The following is a 23,581-nucleotide window of genomic DNA, read 5'->3' as shown; positions in this document are numbered from 1 at the left end:
TCACCATGAAATCTTTGCTTTTACTTCTAATTCAAATCCAAATTTTAGATGAACTTAATACACACAGATGTATAATCATATAAATTGAAAATATACACATAAACCCACCTTCTCTCTCAATCCTAATCCAGGAAATCCTCCCGATTCCAATAACTATTGCACCGGAACCGATACCTAAATCCACCCACAAACTTTCAATAAATTCTTGACTCTGCTTGATCACATCTTCTAACAGATCGATTAACAACTCAGTTTCAGGCCTTGGAATCAGAACATCTTCTTTGACACTCAGAACCAAATCCCCCATAAAGAGTAAAGATCACCTAAGTAAGCTCTTAATTGTAAAACAATGTTGTGGTTGGAGTCGTGGAGATTTAGTAATGGTTTTGGGTTTGCTAGAGCACCTGCGATCAGCCAATTAAGCTCTCTGTGTAAACTTCTGGAGTTTGGTCCATTATCTAAATCTATGAAAGATGAACTAACAGATGACACTACGGTTTTCGCCCAATTCGGCCATTGTTGCAGGTCGGATAAGGTTCCGCTGAAGGTGGGTGGTCGAAGAAATAGGTGGATGTTAGGGTTTAAGGCAGTGGGTGCATAGTAAACGGAAACTGATGAAGAAGGAAATAGATTGATTGAGGGTTCTTGATGTGAATGCAATTGAGAGAGAAGAAAGTTGTGCCAAGCTTGAGAGATTCAAAACCCATATGAAATCAAGCTTGTGGAAATATGAATTTATGTGGGGGTTGCATCAAATCGTAAAAGGATGCTCTCTTTCTGTGTATGAAGAATGAGAAGTGAGTGTGGTTTTGAAGTTTATGATGAAGTGAAGGAGGGAGGAGATCAAAAGGGTGTGTTCTTTTTAAGAAGAAGGCATACATGCGAGAGAGAGAGAGAAAGAGAGAGAGAGAGAGAGAGAGAGAGAGAGGTGGGACCCTTCTAATATTAAATAATCATATATATATATATATATATATATATATGTATATATACATATATATATATATGTATATATATACATATATATATATATATATATATATATATATATATATATAAGGCAAAACTTCATAAATGGTCCATGTGGTAGTGAAATGACAAAAATACCCTTCATTTAATGGCCGAAAGGTAATGGAGTTAGCGGAAAGTATCCTTAGTTCAAAGTTTTGAAACCATAGGGACCATCTGTGAGATTTTTTTAGATTAGTGACTAAACTTCAAATTTTCGGAAACCATAGGTACCATTTTTGAAGTTTTGTATATATATATATATATATATATATATATATATATATATATATATATATATATATATATATATATATATATATGTATATATATATATATGTTCATGTGAGACGACCTAATTTTGTGAGACTGTGAGACGCAATCTTAGCCACTTATTTAGTAGATAAAACAAAAATATTTTTAAAATGTTAAATAATTGAAAATTTTCGAAATTTTGTTTTTCCAATATTATTTTCGAAATAAATATTTTCTAAAAAAAAACATACCAAAAAAATAATAAATAAATAAATAATTTTTTTTTACCTATTCTAGTAGAATATTAGAATATTCTATATATCTTGCAGATCTAGTAGAATATGCTAACATTCTAAAAATTACATTAAAATATGTACAGTGTAATATTTTATTAGGATATTTCACATAATTTAAAAAAAAAAACGGTAATTTTTTTTAGGTAAATAAAGTTCCGAAAATAATAATTAAAAAAGAATTTTTGGATTTTTATTTTTATTTTGCATTTTAAAATTATTTTTAGATTTGGTCTTACGATCTCACAAAATTAGCATGGTTTAAAATGAACCCGAACCTATATATATATATATATATATATCAAGTTGTATTAGGTTAGAGTTTATAAATAAATAACCATAAAGCAACCCATAATGGTAACAAACGAGATAAAATACAAATCCTTAAATAGTATTGAAATTTGAAAAAAAAAAATATTTCTATAAATGCTACATCATTTTAAAATACGCGTTAAATCATCTAACTCTAACTAGTATTATGCTAGCAAAAACAAACATGGTGAATGCTACCATGTGATAAGTTTCACATTAAGGATGATTAGGTTACAAGAATTTTCAAATTTTCAAAAAAAAGGGAAAGTTAGAAACATATTTAGTGGAATATTTTTCTAATTTTTTCATCCGATTTTCAAAATTACATATATTTTGGAAAAGTGATAATTGTTGTTTTCCAAAGATTTTAGTTTTTTGGGTTATTGATATAAAAGTATATCAAATTTTGACGTTTGGTTTAAATGACCATTTAATTATTTTTTTAGGACATGTTAGTCCATTGAACTCAAAAATTACCTGTGTAAAATATCATTTTGCGAAAAACTACCCGACTTCACTGTTTACATTGTTGATATGTATATTGACTTATGATAGTCAAAAATTTCATAGCCACATGGACTGATTGCTATTAAAATTTACAAAATAAAAGTGAAAACACACCATTTCACTACCATATTCAAAACCTTCTTTCAAGAACAAGTTTTCACCTCACATATGTTGATAACCCTTCACAGCCTCGAGTCATTTTAAGAGAAAATCTTATGATGGATGTCGAAGCAATCGCCGAATTTTTTACCACACTTTGAGTTTACCTTACTTTGTCTATGTCTGGATCTAGGCCTTTTGGGTGGTCATTAAAATTTTGTATGTGACGCATTAACGCAACAAGATGCTGGTATATTTCATTGATAGGTGGGAAACTACCACTGATGGAATGGAGAATTGATGAGTTCGTCTAATATACAACGAAGCCATCAAAGGAGAGGTTATTGTGGTTGATTAGAGACTTCGAAATCCAAAGAGTTATGGGTGTTCCTCAAAATAACGTGAACCACCGTTCCAACTAAATGACAAGTATATGTATGTTCCTGTGTTCGTCTTGATTCGTGAAAACATATTGAAGACGCCTTGATGAAAGTCCATTGATCTTGGAGTTGTTTCATCATCGTAAAAATTCTGATTCTTTAACAATTTTAGATAAAACTGTGTTTCTTGTCCACTAGTGATGTGTAGTCGGATTCAAATTGTGAAACTGTTGAATGATTGTTAATAAAGAAACCAAACAAATAGAAAACTATTGTAGGCAACTCATAAAAGAGATCTCAAAAATAATAACCCATTTTTATGGAATGACGAGTGGGGGTGTAGTTCCAAAATTAACCACCTTGTTGAAGCGCTTTATGACACCCAAAAAATTGAAACAACTTCATGTATTAATAGTTGTTCATAGTCTCATGGCCTTAATCATCTTGAGGGAGTGGTAATATTCCATCTTATAAGCTCCCCTACTGATTATTTAACGACCCAATTTTCAAGTCTAAAAATTTCTTTTTAAAATACCTGGTTCATAAAAACATTCATAAGAAAATACTGTGAAATCACATCGTTTCATAAGACAATGTATCACGTCTGAGAACCCAAGTCACAAAATAGTAACATGTTAGAGTACAATCCCAGAATATCCATAGTGCGGAAACAAAGAGTGTGTGTATGATGTGACGCAACCTCGCCAGCTCCTTCCCTTTTGCTGAAGAGGTACCTAAAACCAAAACTGTAAACTGTAAGCATGAAGCTTAGTGAGTTCCCCCATCGTACCACATACCATACAATCGCATAGCATACATACTGCCGGACAGTTCTGGGGTGCCCGACTTACCCGGTACAACCATTTTGGGGTGCCGACCTACCCTTGTGGCCATTATGGGGTGCCGTCTTACCCGTGTCAAGCCATTCTGGGGTGCTGACCTACCCGTTGGTCCTAACAACTGAACCCGAGGACTATTCCCCTCCTACTACCACTATCACATATAACATATCATGCCAGCCTATAAACATATCATCACATACTATCAGACATATCTGGGGTGTCTGACCTACCCTTCGGTCCAAACAACCGAACTCTACTACTATCTCATATAACATATCATGCCAGCATATAACATATCAGGTAATAGCAAACCTAGATGATATCACGAAGACAATCATCTAACATACAATTCCTACTGGTGGGTCGGCATTGTGGCCGTAGACCCACCGCTATTGGAAGGTAACTCACCTCGATCAAGTAGCTGCTGTCAAACTGAGTGGGAAGTCTCCTCCTGCTGCCGCTCCAAAAATCCTCTGGCTATAATCCCCACAAAACTCTTAGTCAGAATTGATATAGTCTCTTAGGGTAAAATGACCATTTTACCCCTAAATAGGTCCAAGTCAAAGTCAACTTCAAGTTGACCCGACTTGCCGAGTTGGTCCTCCAACTCGCCGAGTCCCTCATCCTTTACTCGTCCTTATCCACGTCCCAACTCGTCGAGTTTGGCTTCGCCTCGATGAGTTCCTCTCTTATATGAAAATTGCATGAAACTCATCTGACTCGCCGGGTTATATGAACAACTCGTCGAGTTCACCTTCATCTGAAGAACAAGTATGTTCTCGACTCACCAAGTTATATGAACAACTCGTCGAGTTCATCTTCAATCTTAAGGAGATTGTCTTGAACTTGATGAGTCTGTTCTAGCACTCGTCGAGATCCATGAACTCCAGGTCTAAAACAAAGTCCAATGCGTTGGGTCGCTCTTTTTGACCTACTAAAGTCCCTCTAAAATCCAGCTAAGTTCTTTTAGACTCTTATCAGATATGGGACTTTATGCCTTGGACTCGCCGAGTCCTGTCTTGACCAATTCCATACAGTCGATCTAATTGAGATCTAACACACCAAAACCATAGATCTGGCCTCCTAATGTCCACTTTATACGTAAGTTCCAAACTTGATGCACATGCATGGGGTTTTTAGCTCAAAAATCCACATAAAAGTGTCCTACAATGTGCATGGGGCTCTCATGGCGCTAAAGTTGGCACCTTTATGCCATGAGACCCCTCTTAAGGTCCAGATTAGAACTCAAAACCTACGCACACTTCAAATTTCGAAACATGACTTAGCAATCCCAAGAGATCCCAAGTTAAAGATGAATAAACACATAGATGAGTCAAGACAGGAGCATTATACCTTGAAGTTGCTGAAAATGAAGTAAAATCCCTGGATCTACTGGCCCCAACTCAAGTTCCAAGCTTCTTCCTTCTTTCCAAGCTTTACAACCACAAGAGAACTCCAAATATGGCCTCAACAAAGCACAATCGGCTAGGGTTTCAATGAGAAGTGTTTTGGGAGCATATGGGACAATATGGATGTCATATCATTGCTTAAATAGGGTGCAAACCCTCAGATTAGGGTTTTGTCCGAAAAGTACCTACTCGTCGAGTCCGGGAACCGACTCGCCGAGTTCATCACTTAAGTCCCGCATTCCGTCCCACTTCTACAAGGCGAGTTGGTCCTTCAAATCGCCGAGTCCAAGGCTAAAATAAAAAATATATATAAATAGCTGATAAAGGAATACGTACCAAGAACCAGGTGCTCCAAATTCCCCCCACTTATTTTAGACTTCATCCTCGAAGTCTGCTGCTTGTTCCTAAAACAGCTCGGGGTAATGCTCCATCATCTCGTCCATCGGCTCCCAAGTGCATTCGGAGCCCTTCCAGTGCTGCCATTGCACCTTCACGAGCTCCACTCTTTTGTTCTTCAAATCCTTTGACTTCCAGTCAAGGATTGCCACAGGCCGCTCGATGTAATTCAAGCTGCCATCTACCTGAATTTCCTCCAAGGGCACCACTGCTGAGTCATCCACCAGACACTTTCGCAACTCAGAGAGGTGGAAAGTGTTGTGGATCTGGTTAAGTTCGGCTTGCAGATCCAACCTATACGCCACCTTGCCCACCCAGGCTATAACCCTGAACGGTCCAATGTACCCGGGGTCCAACTTTCCCTGCTTCCTAAATCGGATAACCCCTTTCCATGGCGACACCTTTAGGAGGACCATATCCCTGACCTGGAACTCCAGGAATGATCGGCGCTTATCGGCATAGCTTTTCTGCCGACTTTGTGCAGTCTGAAGCCTGCTCTGGACCTGCTGAATCTTCTCTGTCGTCTTGAGTACTACTCGTGCTCCCCAATACCCTCTGGCCAACCTTTCCCCAACATATCGGGGTCCTGAACTTCCTTCCATATAGTATCTCGAAAGGAGGATGATCAATGCTTGCATGATAACTATTGTTGTAGGAGAACTCTGCCAATGGAATGTAGGTATCCCAACCACCTCTGAAGTCTAATACGAATGCTCATAGCATATCCTCCAGGGTCTGGATGGTCTGCTTGCTCTGACCATCCGTCTGCGGGTAAAAGGCGGTGCTAAAATGTAGACGAGTACCCAGATCGTCATGAAACTTCTTCGTAAACCTGGAAGTGAACCACACATCCCTGTCTAAAATCACAGAAACTGGCACACCGTACCGCGCCACCACCTCCTGGATATAGATGTCGGCTAACTTCTCGTTAGAGGTGCTCTCCTAAATCGGGATAAAATGGGCGCTCTTGGTCAATCAGTAAATGATGAACCAGATTGAATCCACTCCCCGTGCGGTCCTGGAAAGCTTTGTGATAAAATCCATCATGATGTCTTCCTATTTCCAAAGAGGAATATCCAACAACTGCATATTTCCGTGAGGTCTCTGATGCTCAACCTTGACCTTCCTGCAGGTCAAGCATCGCTCCACGCACCATGCCACGTCCCACTTCACGCAGGGCCACCAATATTCCAGACGAATATTCCTATACATCTTTGTTGCCTCGGGATGAATGGAGAATCGAGATTTGTGCGCCTCCTCCATCAGAACCTGGCGCACACCCCGTAATATTGCACGCACACGCTACGGTGTAGTGTTAATAATCCTCGACTGTCATAGTCAAAGGAGGAAACCTGCCATGCAATCCGCTCGCTCTTCTAATGTTCCTCCTTCATGGCCTCCTATTGAGCCTCCCGAATCCGCTTTAACGGCGAAGTCACCACCGTTGTCCTCAGGAAGATATCCCTGATCGGTGCTGCCTTGCGGCTAAGCGCGTTGGCCACCACATTGGCCTTCCCCGGTGATAAAGGATCTCGCAATCGTAATCCTTCTCCACGTCCACCCACCGACCCTGCCTCATGTTTAGATTCGGCTGATCCATGAGGTACTTTAAACTATTATGGTCCGTGTAGATGGTACAGCGAACCCCATAAAAGGTAATGTCACCAGATCTTGAGGGAGAATACAATAGCCCCCAACTCCAAATCACGCGTCGGGTAGTTTGCCTCGTGAGGCTTCAGCTGCCTCGATGCGTAGGTGATGACATGCCCTCTCTGCATCAATACTGTGCCTAAACCTGAGATAGACGCATCGTAGTACACAACAAAATCCTCCATGACCTCTAGCAGGGCTAAGATTGGCGCCTCGCACAATTTCTGTCTTAGTGTCTCGAACGCGGCCTACTGCTTAGGCCCTCAATGAAAGACCACGACCTTCCTTGTTAGCCTGGTCAGGGGTACTGCTATCTTGGAGAAATCCTGGATGAATCTCCAATAGTAGCCAGCCAAACCTAAGAAACTTCGAATCTCAGATGGAGACTTCGGAACCTCCCATCTCATCACGGCCTCCACTTTGGTCGGGTCCACTGAAATCCCGTTCTGGTTGATGAGGTGCCCAAGGAACTTCACCTCACGCAACCAGAACTCACACTTGGAGAGCTTATCATAAAAGTTCTCCCTCCTTAAAGTTTCTAGGACCTCTCGCAGATGCTCCCCGTGCTCCTCCTGCGTCTTGGAGTAAACCAGGATGTCATCAATAAACACTATCACAGACCGGTCTAACATCGGTCTACACATGTTGTTTATGAAGGAGCATTGGTGAACCCGAAGGGTATCACCACAAACTCGTAGTGGCCATAGCACGTTCGGAACGCAGTCTTCTGTACATCCTCCTCTCTAACCCTGATCTGGTGGTATCCTGAACACAGATCAATCTTAGAGAACCAAGATGCTCCCTGCAGATGGTCAAAGAGGTTATCAATCCTCGGGAGTGGGTAATAGTTCTTCACCGTTACCTTGTTCAGCTCCAAATAATATATACACATCCGATGCGACCCGTCTTTCTTTCTGACAAATAGAATCGGGGCTCCCCAGGGAGAATTACTCGGTCTAATGAATCCTTTGTTAAACAACTCCTGCAGCTATATAGACAACTCCTGCATATCGGGAGGGGCCAACCGATACAGTTCCTTGGCTATCGGAGTTGCCCAGGGACTAGGTCAATCCTGAACTCCACCTGCCTCTCCGGTGGTATTCCAAGTAACTCCTCGGGAATACATCCGTAAATTCTCGTGCCACGGGCACATCGCCCACTATTTCCTTACCCGCCTCCTGGGTGTCCATGACATAAGTGACATATCGTGTGCAACCCTGCTGAAGGTAAAGTCTAGCTCTCGCTGCTGAACATACCGCCGGTCCTTGCTGTGGCCTCTCGCTCTGAACTACCAAGTCTCCCCCACTTGGGGTCCTGATCCGAACCAACTGCTGTGCCCAATCTATCACTACCCCATTGGGGCTCAACCAATCCATGCCTATAATCACATTGTTCCCTCTGAACGAAATAGGAACCAAGTCCACCATGTAACATTCCTCGAACAATCTCAACACATAGAGTCGGAATACCGCCGATGCTCGCACCGATCGGTCATCAGCGATCTCTACCTCTAAAGGGTAATCCAGCATGCTCGAAGACTCAGGAAACTTCTTGCTAAGTGAAAGAGAGACAAATGATCAGGTAGCCCCCGAACCAAATAGTACCTGAAGTGGCATACCGTTCACGTAGAACGATCCTAAACAGAACACATACATAAGATATCAAAATCACAGCAGCATATCACAAAATCAAAAAAAGATAGGAAATCATACCCGTCACAACATTAGGTGCAGCGCATGCCTCCTCGATAGTCAACTGGAATGCCCCGTTCCTCACCACTGGAGCCTCCGCCTTGCCCTGCCGACCATCAGTGATCCGTAGGGTTGCTGGAGTTGGCGCCTTCACTGGCGCTAATGCCGCTATCAACTGGGGGCAGTTGGACTTCTTGTGGCCCCTCTAGTTGCAGTGGAAACATAGCAACTCAGACGCCTGAATAAATGGTGCAGGGGCAGTACAATCCCTGCTGAAGTGCCCCGGCTTGCCGCACTTGTAGCAGCCTGTGACAACCGTCAAAATTCGAGTCGGTTCAAAATTTGACTAAACTTAGTTGAACGTACAGGCACGACACATACTAGACTTAGTAACTAGAAGCTAAGTTATAACCTACTAGGAACTTGGAAACAATTAGAAACAACCGTTAGTGTAGTTAGATTTCACATTGATATGTGAATTCTACAACTACTTAACTATAGTGACTATCCATATTCGGGTCGCTTTTTGACCCGAACACCTTTTCATGATTCATATACACACATCATGCATTTGACCTAGTAGTAGAAAATTAGGTTCGAGTCTCATAGGAACTTAATTCAAAGTTGAAAACTAAGACTAGTATACTTGATTATTCAATTTCGCGTGAATCTCGAAACCACTACATAGAATGCCAATAAACCGATAAAATAAATTACAAACATTATTTTTAACTAGAAAAGAGTTATGAAACTCTAACATAAATTGAAATCTCAAATAATTCAATTTATTTTGATATACAAATATCTACAAACTCTCAAAAACCCTAAATGCCCTAAAACTCATATTTATAAACTTTAACCTTAAATATCCTATAAAAACAATTATGAACCTTATAATATTAACTTATCATAATAATTATTATGAAATACAATCAATGAAAAATAAAGATTTAGTTATTGACATTTACCCTTGATTTATAATTCAAAAATCAAGAGTTTTATGCATAAAAACTAGGTTAAGGTGCACATTTTATAAAAAGTTGGATATTTTTATAAAAGATTTGAATTTTTATAAAATAAACAAGAGAGAGGGAGCCTCTCCTCCCCTAAAATTCGTTCTATCCCTCCCTATATCTCTCTCTCACACTCTCATTCTCCAACATACACACATCTCTCTTCTTTCTCTCTCTAGATAACTCTCTCTACCTTCTCTCTAATTTTTTTCTCCAAACACCACAACAATAGCCTATTTACCACAAAATTATGGAGATTCATAAGGGTTTTTCAAGCCATAAATAAATTTAAGGTAAAGAAAATACATCTCTTGAAGATCCACAACAATGATTTAAGCCATGCATGTGCATTTTACTTTAAAACCGACTTCTACTTCATATTCTTCAAACTTGTTTTATTTTTGTTAAAATGGTTTTTAGAACATCATGGATGTATTCTAACACCATGCATGTATGATAAACAAGGTTGCATGTTCATGATCTTAGTGCAAAAATCGATTTTAAGGACTAAAACATCAAACTCAAGTTAAGAGTTTTTAAGAAACAAAATTTTGTTTATAAATGCATGTATACATGTTGATAAGTTTTAATCTTTTGATCTCTTGAAACATGACTAAAATATGAGTTTATCATGATATATTTAAAATATTTCAATAGATTTACTCAAGGAAATGAGTAAAACTCACTTTTCTAACCAATCGTCATGCATGCAATCTGCCAAATTTCTTTACTTGACTTTAAACTGCCATATCTCACTCATTTCTTAACCAAAATTCATGATTCTTTTTCTGAAATATAATATTTTGAGATATCTTTCAAACCGATCTGAGCTCATTGGAAAATTCCAATATTTCGAGTTTTACCAATTTTTACAAAACTGTTGTTCAAACAGCACTTTCCTTATGAACATTTGTTTTGTGTTGCATGTTCAAAGGACTTATTCATCACTAAAAATCATTCAAAAATTATTTCGAACTCTTAATATCATGTATCAATAGGTACAAAAAGATCTTGGTTCAAAAGCCTTTGTAACTTATTGCAAAAATTTTCAAAGTAACATCAATAATCTTTACATAAATCACAAGAACCAAGTTTTTTCTATAATTTATTGAGCCTTTAGGCATGGTTTTAAACATCAAAAAAAAAGAAAACAAAATTTCTTTGTTATTAAATTTTATGAATATGCATACTAGAAATTTTCAGCTTAATATATATTTTCTTTCGTTTTATATGAAAATAATAAGAAAATGGAGTGTTAAATCATATAAAATACTTAGACTAGTAAATAAATTCTGGAAAACTTTTTGGATGATCTTTTATGTTAACAAACATTTCCCATGAAGTTTCAATGAATTTTGTTACTGTTTAATATGTTTTTGAATTTTCTTTTTGTTTAGCTCTAATAAATCATAAAACCACATTAGGGAATTTAAAAAGTGTATATAATAATTTTTGCAGCTTCTACCCTATGTGGAAGGCTCAGGAAAATATTTTGGGAATTTTTCAAAATGTATATCTATTTTTCATGATTTTGTTTGTGTTTATAATGGACTAAAAACAGGAAAAATAGTTTTACTCATCCAAAATTCATGAAATTTTACTAAAACACCTTATAATATATTAGAATGCTACATAAAATTTCTCTTTTGTATGCTATTTTTCATCTATTTTTCCAAGATTAAATACACTTAAATCCATTTTTATTAGAATAAATTCACAAAAATTATAAAATTGGGTTAACAGTTTAGAAATCAATTTTTATATTTATCCCAACTTAATAATATTTAATAACAATAATAGAAATTTTTTGGGAAATTTGAAAATTGTTTTCTATTTATTTCAATTTTTATTAGAATAAATTCACAAAAATCATAAAATTGGGTTAAACAGTTTGGAAATCCATATTTATATTTATCCCAGCTTAAGTATGTCTAATGGCAGTATTATAAAAAGTGTGGGAATTTTTGTCATCTGGGTCCTATTTTTCACGAATTTATATTGTTATCAAGGCTTAAAAATTAGGAAAAATAGTTAATCACATCAAAAATTCAAGGGAAAATTTCTGGAAGACCTCTACCGTGTTTAGAATGAAAATGCAAAGTTTGAGAATTTTTGGAAATTGTTTGATAATATTTTGGCTTTTTAATAGCTTAAAACACATTTAAATGTGTTGAAATACCCTCAATTAATGTTACAAAAATCTGGAAATTAATATCCAAAATTGTCTTAATCACATAAGCTATAAAATTTCACCATTTCAGAAAAATATTTGTAACTTATCAATATTAAATTTTGACACAATATTTGCATAATTATATTGTAGTAGTAAGTATACTAGTGTTAGATTTCGATTAGAGACTCACTAGCGAATACCATTATTGTAGGAATCGGTAGTGTTACACGTGGAACGTAGTTCAAGGCATCATTTGGATCATTTCAATGCATTGTGAGTATTCACAACGCCCCTTATTTTCGGTTTTTATGTTTTGGGGTGGAAAAGCATGTCCAAAAACCATTTATTATTCGTTGTATTTTATTTTACTTTTATCAAACTTGGTTGCTATATGATGCTGTGTATGTGTATGCTTTTGTTAATTCATGATGCCATATCGCGTTTAAGTCCCTAGAATCAGTTCACACAACTCATTAACTCATTTGAGCCTATGGTTATTATGAATAGCGCTATTAGAAGGTACACAACTCCTCACTCTCACGATTCGCTTGAGTGCATTTTACCATATTTCCTTATGTTAGCGATAGACAAAAAAGAGGGCACCCTCGGTCATTAGGCTTGGGTTGTGAACTCATGGTATAATTATTATGCACATACGAACCTTGTATCTTGTTTTAGCAACAAACTTTATTTCCCATGAGAATATGAACGTTGCATCTTATTTGGGCAACATACTTTATCTCTCATGATTACAACAAACTTTGTTTATGTAAAGTTATTTACTCATTTTCAATATATTTCTATTTATGAAAACTTTATTTCCCATGAGAATATGAACGTTGCATCTTATTTGGGCAACATACTTTATCTCTCATGATGACAACGAACTTTGTTTATGTAAACTTATTTACTCATTTGCAATATATTTCTATTTATGGAAAGTTTATTTCCTATGAGAATATGAACATTGCATCTTATTTGGGCAACATACTTTATCTCTCGTGATGATAATGAAATTTTTTTATACAAACTTATTTACTCATTTTAACAATATACCTTATTTATGGAGACTTTTATTAAACTTTGATTACGATTAATGAAACCAATATTATTTTTAACTTGTGAGTAATCACCAACTATTTTTATAGTTGACGCTCGTTTTACATGCTTTTTCAGGAATCATCGAGTAAGTGGCACTTAGGGATACATCACTTTTAGGAGCATTCACAGGTGTTGTATTTCAGTTTCCATTGTAATTTCTTTTAAAATTTTGTTCAAACCCATTGTAAAATTGTAATGATATTTAAACTATGGTTGATGTTATCTTTTAACTTTTACTATGAAACCCTTTATAATGCCACGCCTCGTGTTTTCGCTTTAGCGGGGTGTGACACAGCCCGACGATCCCAATCTACATGCCCCCTTATGTGGCCTGCCGCGTTTCCTGTAGCGGCCCGATCCTAACTGGCCTTTCGGCCTACCATCTGATCCTTTGGGCTTCTTCCCTGAAGCCCCAGTCATCTGACCCTCCTCTATCTTCCTCTTCCGGACATGCTCCAGATCGATCTCCCTCTCCCTCGCCCTAGTAATCATGGAATTCAGGGTAGGGCATGCTGAAAAACTAACATGCTCCCTAATGTCGGCTCGCAACATGTCATGAGAGCGGGTCCTCCTCATATCCTCATCCCCCGCATACTGGGGCACCAACAATGCCCTCTGTCGTAATTTGGCGGTGATCTCCACCACAGTCTCCGTAGTTTGTCTCACGTCCAAAAACTCCCTGGCCAGTTGCTGAAGCTCTACTGCTGGCGCAAACTCTGCTTGGAACTGGGTCACAAAATCCGACCATGTCATAGCCTCAACAGCCGAGGCTCCAAGAGAGTCACCAACCGACTCTCACCAATCCCTAACCCGGTCCCTCAAACACCCTGCTGCAAATCGTACCTTCGACCCCTTGGGGCAGAAGATCGTCAGCTGCACGGACTCAATGTCCGCAATCCATCATCTGGCAGCAAATGAGGTCCTTCGCTCCATGAAAATCTGGCGCACCACTGCCTCTGAAGTCCTTAAAGGACAGCGTGCGGAATGCATAAGGCGATCCTCCATCAGCTCCACAATCCCTTCCTTGATCGACCCAAAAATGACTAGGGTCGCATCAAGGATGCCTCTAGTGATCTCAGACGTGATGAACTCGCATAGTCTCTTGTCCACTGGCTCGGAGCCTGAACCCGAACCCGATCCCTCTCCTGAGCTGCCCACCATTCGTCTCTGAGGTAGTACCACCATTCTGCAAAACGTAATACCAACCGTTAGTGATACTGATACATATAGAGGGATCACATCCACTACCAGTTCCCTGGTCTTGTCTCAACCTTCCTCAATTTAGGTACGGATCCTCTCCTTTCAGTAGTACGGGCCCATACTACCTTCCACATATATCCGTACCTTCCTCAAGGGCTGCCTTGACTCCACCAAGTCCCCTTGTATCACTAATGATTCTCTACCATTCCCATTCTAGGCTTACCCTAGGGAAAATCTCGGACTACACCCAAACCGATCCTCAGCTGCTGATGGCCTCCTTGTAGTGCCAATTAGCCATTACCTGACTACCATCACATGTGATAAGTCTCGGATAATCCATCGAGTAAAAGACTCGTCCCTACAACGGTTAGACTCAAATGAGAGCTGCACAATAGGGCTAACTCCAGCACTCTGAGATTATCCAACCTTGATCAAATGTGACGTGACGTATTCACCTAATGGCTAACTCCCATCATTCAGAGTCCCATAAAGCACACAACAAGCAGCATTCAGACACAGTAAAATTCCTCAAGAAAAATTTGTTCTCATGGTGAAAAACTTCACTAGCTTACAATGCTGAGTTCATACTACCAGGCATAACCTAAAAGGCTATCCTATTACTGTCTACTCAATACTAGCATGCAATTCTCATTAGCTAAAACACATAAAGAAGGCACATAAGACATCATTCCTAGATCCTTAGTCCTATTCTAGCATGCTGTTCTACTAAACTGATAAACATAATATAAACGTTGTATGGGTACTTTGGGAAATATTTACTTTACCTCGGTCGGTTGCTCACATCACACACTTTGTACTTTCTCAAAACTCTTTTATCTTATCTTTTAGGAAAATCATTCTTCTTGTAAAAATCTTTTGATCGCACGATTTGAGTCCAGACACCCCCGAAGGTGTGTCTGAATCCCTCAAACCAGGGCTCTGATACCAACTTGTAACGACCCAGTTTTCAAGTCCAAAAATTTCTTTTAAAAATAACTGGTTCATAAAAACATTCATAAGAAAACACTGTGAAATCACATCGTTTCATAAGACAATGTATCACGTCTGAGAACCCAAGTCACAAAATAGTAACATGTCAGAGTACAATCACAGAATATCCATAGTGCGGAAACAAAGAGTGTGTGTATGATGTGCTGCTACCGCGCCAGCTCCTTCCCCTTCGCTAAGAGGTACCTGAAACCAAAAATGTAAACTGTAAGCACGAAGCTTAGTGAGCTCCCCCATCGTATCACATACCATACAATCATATCGCATACATACTGTAGGACAGTTCTGGGGTGCCCGACCTACCCGGTATGGCCATTCTAAGGTGCCGTCTTATGCGTGTCAAGCCATTCTGGGGTGCTGACCTACCCGTCGGTCCTAACAACTGAACCCGGGGACTATTCCCCTCCTACTACCAGTATCATATATAACATATCATGCCAGCATAACAACATATCATCACATATTATCATACATATCTAGGGTGTCTCACCTACCCTTCGGTCCAAACAACCGAACTCTACTATTATCACATATAACATATCATGCCAGCATATAACATATCAGGTAGTAACAAACCTAGATGATATCACGAAGACAATCATCTAACATACAACTCCTATTGGTGGGCCGACATTGTGGCCGTAGAGCTACCGCTACTAGAAGGTAACTCACCTTGATCAAGTAGCTGCTATCAAACTGAGTGGGAAGTCTCCTCCTGATGCCACTCCAGAAATCCTCCGGCTACAATCCCCACAAAACTCTTAGTCAGAACTGATATCTACTCTTAGGGTAAAATGACCATTTTACCCCTAAACAGGTCCAAGTCAAAGTCAACTTCAAGTTGACCCAACTTGCTGAGTTGGTCCTCCAACCCGCCGAGTCCCTCATCCTTTACTCGTCCTTATCCACATCCCAACTCGTCAAGTTTGGCTTCGCCTCGATGAGTTCCTCTCTTATATGATGATGGAAACTCATCCGACTCGCCGAGTTATATGAACAACTCGTCGAGTTCACCTTCATCTGAAGAACAAGTATGTTCTCGACTCACCAAGTTATATGAACAACTCATCGAGTTCATCTTCAATCTTAAGGAGATTGTCTTGAACTCGCTGAGTATGTTCTAGCACTCGTCGATTTCCATGAACTCTAGGTCTAAAACCAAGTCCAATGTGTTGGGTCGCTCTTTATCAGATATGGGACTTTATGCCTTGGACTCGCCGAGTCCTGTCTTAACCAATTCGATACAGTCAATCTAAATGAGATCTAACATACCAAAACCATAAATCTGGCCTGCTAATGTCCACTTTATACGTAAACTTCCAAACTTGATGCACATGCATGGGGTTTTTAGCTCAAAAATCCACATAAAAGTGTCCTACAATGTGCATAGGGCTCTCATGGCCCTAATGTTGGCACCTTTATGCCATGAGACCCCTCTTAAGGTCCAGATCAGAAGTCAAAACCTACGCAACACTTCAAATTTCTAAACATGACTTAGCAATCCCAAGAGATCCTAAGTTAAAGATGAATAAACACATAGATGAGTCAAGATAGGAGCATTATACCTTGAAGTTGCTGAAAATGAAGTAAAATCCCTGGATCTACTGGCCCCAACTCAAGTTCCAAGCTTCTTCCTTCTTTCCAAGCTTTACAACCACAAGAGAACTCCAAAAATGGCCTCAACAAAGCACAATCGGCTAGGGTTTCAATGAGAAGTGTTTTGGGAGCATAGGGGACAATATGGATGTCATATCATTGCTTAAATAGGGTGCAAACCCTCAGATTAGGGTTTTGTCCGAAAAGTACCTAGTCGTCGAGTCCGGGAACCGACTCGCCGAGTTCATCACTTAAGTCCCGCGTTCCGTCCCACTTCTACTCGGCGAGTTGGTCCTTCAAATCGCCGAGTCCAAGGCCAAAATAAAAAATATATATAAATAGCTGATAAAGGAATACGTACCAAGAACCAGGTGCTACAGATTTCTATCAAGGTAATGCTCATTATCTACGTTTAATTCTTCACCATTCAAAACAACCAAATGTAGAATCAAATATTAGTATTATAGGGGAGGCTAAAACGGGTATAAATGGAGGTCTTATGAATTAAATAAGGGGACAAAAGAAAAAAATGGGCAAAAGGTTTCACCTTTAGTCACTTTCACAGTCAAACAAGATTGGGCAATATCATCAATGTACACTTTGCCATTTTTAAAATAAAACAAATGCATGAAATAAGGAAACAGACTCCACGTTATCCTCTAGACTCGGTACTATAGCGAACACGACATATGACTTACTCATAACTCTAATAAAAAAAAGCATTCTGCAATAATAATTAATTAAAAGACTCAAATATTTGGATTAAGTCAATAATATCCCTCCTAATCTAGAGTTTTTCACCTGCTTAACTCCAATTTGTTCCCATGTCTCTTTATGCATCACTTTTCCCATGACTTTTGTAAGAATATTTGCCCTTTGTTCCTTTCTACAAACATGAGTCACCTTCACTTCTCCATTTTTCACACATTATCTAATGAAATGAAATATTGTGTCGATATGCTTACTCTTCCAATGAAATATCGGGTTTTTCATAAGGTCTAAGGTTGAGTTACTATCAATATCCAGGATTGTGGGTGCTACTATTTTTCTGGTTATCTCATTGAGAAGGAGTCGTATCGAAATAGCTTGACATGTTGCCATGGTGGCTACCATAAACTCTGCTTCACACGAGGATAAAGCAACACTTACACTTCACTGTTTTTGAGATGCCTATGTAACTAGGTTCTCATTGATGTAGAACACCATGTCACCAGTACTTTTCCTATCATCTACATCCATCGCCAAGTCGTTGTCTAAATAACCATCAATCCTGATTTCTTTCTCTTCGTTTGTGTAGACTGGGCCATAATCCAAAGTGTCCTTCACATACCTAAGAATACCATTCACCAAGTGCATGTGTTTTTAGCTACTTTTCTCCATGAACTATCTAACAACACCAACTGCAAATGATAAATCGGGATGTGTATGTGCGAAATACCTTAAGCTTCCCACAATGCTTTTGTATTCCGTTGGATTGACCATCTCCCTATCTTCATTTTTTTTTGGCTACACTTTCTGATCAATTGGGTCTTTTGTGGAACTTTTTCTTGACCATCTCCCTTTCTGATCAATTGGGCCTAGGTTCTCATTAATGTAGAACACCATGTCTCTTGTATACGCCTATTGCTTTAAAGTAATTCCACCTTTAAATTGATTTACTTCTATAACCAGGTAGTGAGACAATACACTCAGACCAATCTTCTTAAATCTTTTGTTCATATGTGTTTTAAAATTATCTACTTCTACTTTGCAACTTCCCATCACCAGTAAATCATCTACATACACCACCACAACCAAAACTTTTCTAGATTTTTTTGTGTATACATAAAGTATTCTTGAGAGCATCTTTTGAACTCCAAAATTTTTAAGAACATGTCCAAATAAACGTTCCAAACTTTGGGCGCTTGCTTAATCCTATAAAGTGTTTTTGTGAGCTTGTAAACTTTGTGCTTTTGGGCTCTTTCAAAAAAAACTTTGTGCTTTTGGACTTGCTTCTCGAAACCTTATGGCTGTTGTACATAGACTTCCTCATCCAAATTTCCTTTCATGAAAGCTGATTTTACATCTAAACGGTGTACAAGCCATCCATGGGTTCCTATAAGGGCAAGTAGGACACGTACCATTTCAATCCTCGAAACTGGTGCAAAAACATCTTCATAATTGAATCCAGGTTTTTGGACATAACATCATGCCACTAGTCTAGCTTTATGCTTCAATATTCTTTCACTTGGAGCTTTTCACCTTGACAACCCACTTCAATGTAATAACTTTTTGACCTTTTGGAATTTCAATCAGCTTCCATGCCCTATTTTTTTCAATTGAATTGAGCTCTGTGTTCATTACCTTAACCTAATCATCTCATTTTCTTTCTTCTACTTTTGAACTGGGTTCCTCATTGTCGTGAACTAGCAATAAGCATTCAGTGTTTTGTTATAGATTGGTTTAGGAATCAGAATCGCTTAGGATCACCACCAGTTGTAGAGCTCGATGATGTATTTGATGAACCAATTAATGAGATTAGGGTTTCAGTCGTAGATGCATTCGGATGTGGTGAACTAGGTGGGCTAACATGTGGGCTTGTGAGTCCATATGGGGAGTATTAGGATCTTCCCCATCTTTATTCCAAGTTTCGTCTTCATGTGGTAACCCATACTCTAATCCCTCATGTATACTAGGTATCGACCAAACTTCAGTCTAGTATGTTTCGTTTAGATTGTATCCTTCTACTGTAAAGCTCATACCTGTTGTCGCTTTAATCTCGAATACCTTTTTCCCACTCCCATTCTTTATCTTTTTCAAAAACTATGTTTCTACTAACACAAATTGACCCTATATATGGGTCTAATACCCTGTACACCTTTCTTCCCTTCTTAATTCCAAGATGAACCATATTTTTACTTCTATCTTCTAACTTGTTTAGATACCTTTTATCTACTTTCACATGAGCGACACATACAAACACCCTAAGATATTCTTCACTTGGCGTTCTTCCAGTCATGTAACACCAGTGTTCCAGTTATGTTCAATTGTGGCTTAATTCCTTGAAAAATATGCAAATATGGTCCTTACGCGGGGCGTAAGAGATAGGTATGATAGGCGTAGGCATGTATCTAAGTATCATGAGTCCGTTGCGTACGTTGGACATACAAATTTAGAGGTAAACCCCTAATTTTTAGGTTTAGGACCCTATTTAAGGATTATTATGGCCTCACACCCTTTCTTAATTCCATCCTCCACCACTCTTAGACTCCATTTCAAAACCCTAATTTTGTGTGTGTGTGTGTGTGTTGAAGCTTTAGAAGGTCATTTTGGGTGTCCTTGGTGGTGAAGGAAGACTCTTGAAGGTGTAGTGTTCCACTCAAGCCTTTGGATCCAAAAATTACTCTCCATTGAGCAGCTTCTGGAGGTATAAAGCGCCAACCTTGATGCATATTTCTGTAGGTCTATCCTTATAGTAAGATTTGTTCATTAATGGTTCCATAACCTTGAATCTTGTGAGTTGAGCAACTCAAAACCTATTGAGAAGAGTTTCATTTCATTTAGAGCTTAGTGGTTCATAAAAATGGGACCTTGGTCCTTTCCAACCATGCATAATGAATCCATTAAGCCTTTTTGTCATAAAAAAGACATAAATTTAGATTTTGGACTCCTTGTAGCCATGCAAAGGCATAAAGTTTGAAACTTTATGATTCTAGATGTTTATGAGACTTGGATCTAAATTTTGGACGTAAGGTCTTCATCCATTAAGACCTTAATAGAGTGTTTAGGAATCTATCTAGTACATTAGATGTAATCCAGGGTACATTGGATGTACATCGTTGCGACCCCATAAACCTTCAGTGGATGAGCTATATGTTGGGTGCCGCTTGGTGTACGTCGAGCGTACGCTAAAGAAGCCTTTTGGGCCATTTTGAGACTTTGGGTCACTAGGGAATTTTTGGGCTTGGATGGTTAGGCCATGTCTTTGGCCCTTGGTAGAATAATTTATGTTTTGGATCATCATTATAGGTGAAAACTTGATTATTAATTAGTATTATTATTGGCATATGTTAGTATGAGGAGTCGTGTCGGCAACAACTCGAGTGTGTGATTCAGTTATCTTCGTTTATAGGTGAGTCTCTTCACTGTATTCGTGGATCGAAGGCATCCTTGTTATGTAGAAGGCTAGCTGTCACATGACTTTTATATATGTTTGTATTGAAATAAACCCTAGGGCGAGGCCCATTATTGTATGATTGGTTTGAAATAAACCCCGGGGCAAGGCCCATTATGGTATGGTCAAGTTGAAATAAACCCTAGGGTGGCGCCCATTATTGTACGATCGTGTTTAAATAAACCCCAGGATGGGGCCCATTATTTTACGATCGGATTGGAACAAACCCCTAGGGCCACGCCCATAGTTGTTTATTGGGTTGGAATATACCTTAGGGGTAGCCCCAGTTGTATGCTTGGTATATGGTATTTTGGGTGAACCTACTAAGCTTTGTGCTTACAATTTATGTTTATGATTTCAGGTACTTTCAATACAAAAGGGAAGAGCCCGACGTGATGGCACAACAACTACCCTTCAAGATTTCCGCACTTTTTGGATACTATTACTTTGATGTTTTGGATATTATACATTGTTATTAACTTAGATCTATTTAATGATTGAAACTATTGATTTTTAAATGAAAAATTTTATCACAATTTTTGGGATGTTACAAGTTGGTATTAGAGCCTTGAGTTGAGGGATTTGGGCACACTTTCAGGTGTGTCGGGACTCAAATTGAGGAAGTGATAATCTTTTTAAAAGAAAAAGAAATTGAGTTCTAAAAATATTTTTCTGGGTAAAAAGGGGTGTGATGTGTGTAAACATCCGAACTCAAGTAAGTCGTTCCTAAATTACCCGTACCTATGTGTTATGATTAGTATGCTTGATGTGTGAAATGCATGCTAGATTAGGGCTAAGGATACATTCAGGAATTATATGATAGAATTACCTAATTTGTGCGATACCTTATAGCCTAGGTGGATTGGATGCTATGTATTACTTGGAATTGATATATGCTTAGTTAATTGCTAAGGGTATGCTTTTGAAGTTGTATACGATTAGGATCATATAGCCCTAAAATGATCAATTTAGACTCATTTCCTATTCCTTGTGTGGTTGTGGAATTAGGGTAGAATCATCATTTGACAGTCTATCTGATTCCATTTTATGTATAACTTGCATGCATAAGGCCACCAACGATGTTGGTAGAGGCTCTCGGTAATGCGAGCAGTATGTATGATGTTTACCTTAGGATTGGTATATAGATTTAGTGTGATAACTTAGAGGAATTAAGACGACTCTTGAGGAAGGTACATATAGACATAGAAGGTAGTATTAGCCCCGTACTACTGGAAGCACATGATATGTACCCAAGACAAGGATGGACCTAGAGATTCTAAGGAGACATGTATGTAATGAGTTCCCTCGAGTTTTATGTTGATCGATTATATGTTTGTATTTCGGTTCGAGCATGGTGATGGTCACTCGAGGAGGAGGTTTCGGTTCAGGTTCTGGATTTGGCATAGAATCGACTGATGAGAGACTTTGAGAGCTCATAGCTGCAAAGGTCAATCGCGGTATCTTGGATGCTACTCATGTGATGTTCGCTACCATCAATGAGGGTATTATGGAGCTTATGGAGGAGAAGATCAAGTCTTTTCGGGTTGATATTGATGCGGGTTAGATAGGAGCCTTGACTCCCTTGTTTCGAGAGTTCAAGGCTCTTGGAGCTCCTAAGTTATTTGGGGCTAAGGATCCCATCGCTATCCGATGTTGGATCACTAACATGGATAATGCTTCGCGGATGATTTTTTTTCCTATGGGGGAAAAGGTGGGATTTGCATCCTGCCTACTAAGGGACCGTTCACGTGACTGGTGGGATGAGGTTGGTCGAGGTGTAGGGTCTGCGACAGTGGTAGTCATGACTTTGGAGGAGTTTGTTACGAGGTTCTAGAGGGTGTTTGCAACAGTGATCATGGTGCAACAGCTCGCATGGGAGTTCCAGGACCTTCGCCAGACTACTGAGACTATGGTGGCGATTAGCACCAAGTTCCGAGAGAAGGATCAGTTGGTTCTAGAGTACGCTACAGATGAGGAGATTAAGAAGATGAGTTATCATGAAATGTTGAGGGATGACATCACGGAGTTTGTGGGATCATTAGGATGCAAGACCTTGAATGATATGATTGAGAAGGCCCATGAGTGGGATATTAAGTTGGAGCTTCATAAGAAGTGAAAGTTGGAGCAGGTCCAAACAGTAGTGGGTCAGGTTAAGAGCCCCAAGACTTCGGATTCACGCACCAAATGATGGTAGGGCCGAAAACGTTGTGGAAAGTGAGGAAAGACGCACGGTGGGGCATTTCGAGCGATGGGTTAAAGATGTTTCAGTTATGGTTAGTCGGTTCATCTATGTAAGGACTACCCTAGAGTGCTATGATTTTCTTTCAATACAATCAGACCGACCAATAGAAGGTCAATTTTTCGAGATTGACAGGAAGGGCAGTGGTGATTCCTATACTTGCCACCCTGAGGATTACCGATATCCGTCAGGGAAAGGAAGATACACCTGCGGTGACCAGTATGACATTTTAGTTGACCACCGATGAGGCTCGTGC

The 23,581-nt window shown here is 39.0% G+C and overlaps 1 pseudogene; it reads right to left on the bottom strand.

The window, feature by feature from the left end:
- Positions 1 to 18,415, bottom strand: LOC145016910 (uncharacterized; annotated as a pseudogene).
- Positions 18,416 to 23,581: the final 5,166 nt, after the last annotated feature.

This window comes from Lactuca saligna, chromosome 9 (genome assembly GCF_052625555.1).
Source record: "Lactuca saligna cultivar CGN05327 chromosome 9, ASM5262555v1, whole genome shotgun sequence".
Classification (NCBI taxonomy): Eukaryota; Viridiplantae; Streptophyta; class Magnoliopsida; order Asterales; family Asteraceae; genus Lactuca; species Lactuca saligna.
This window is presented reverse-complemented; position numbering and strand designations above follow the sequence as displayed.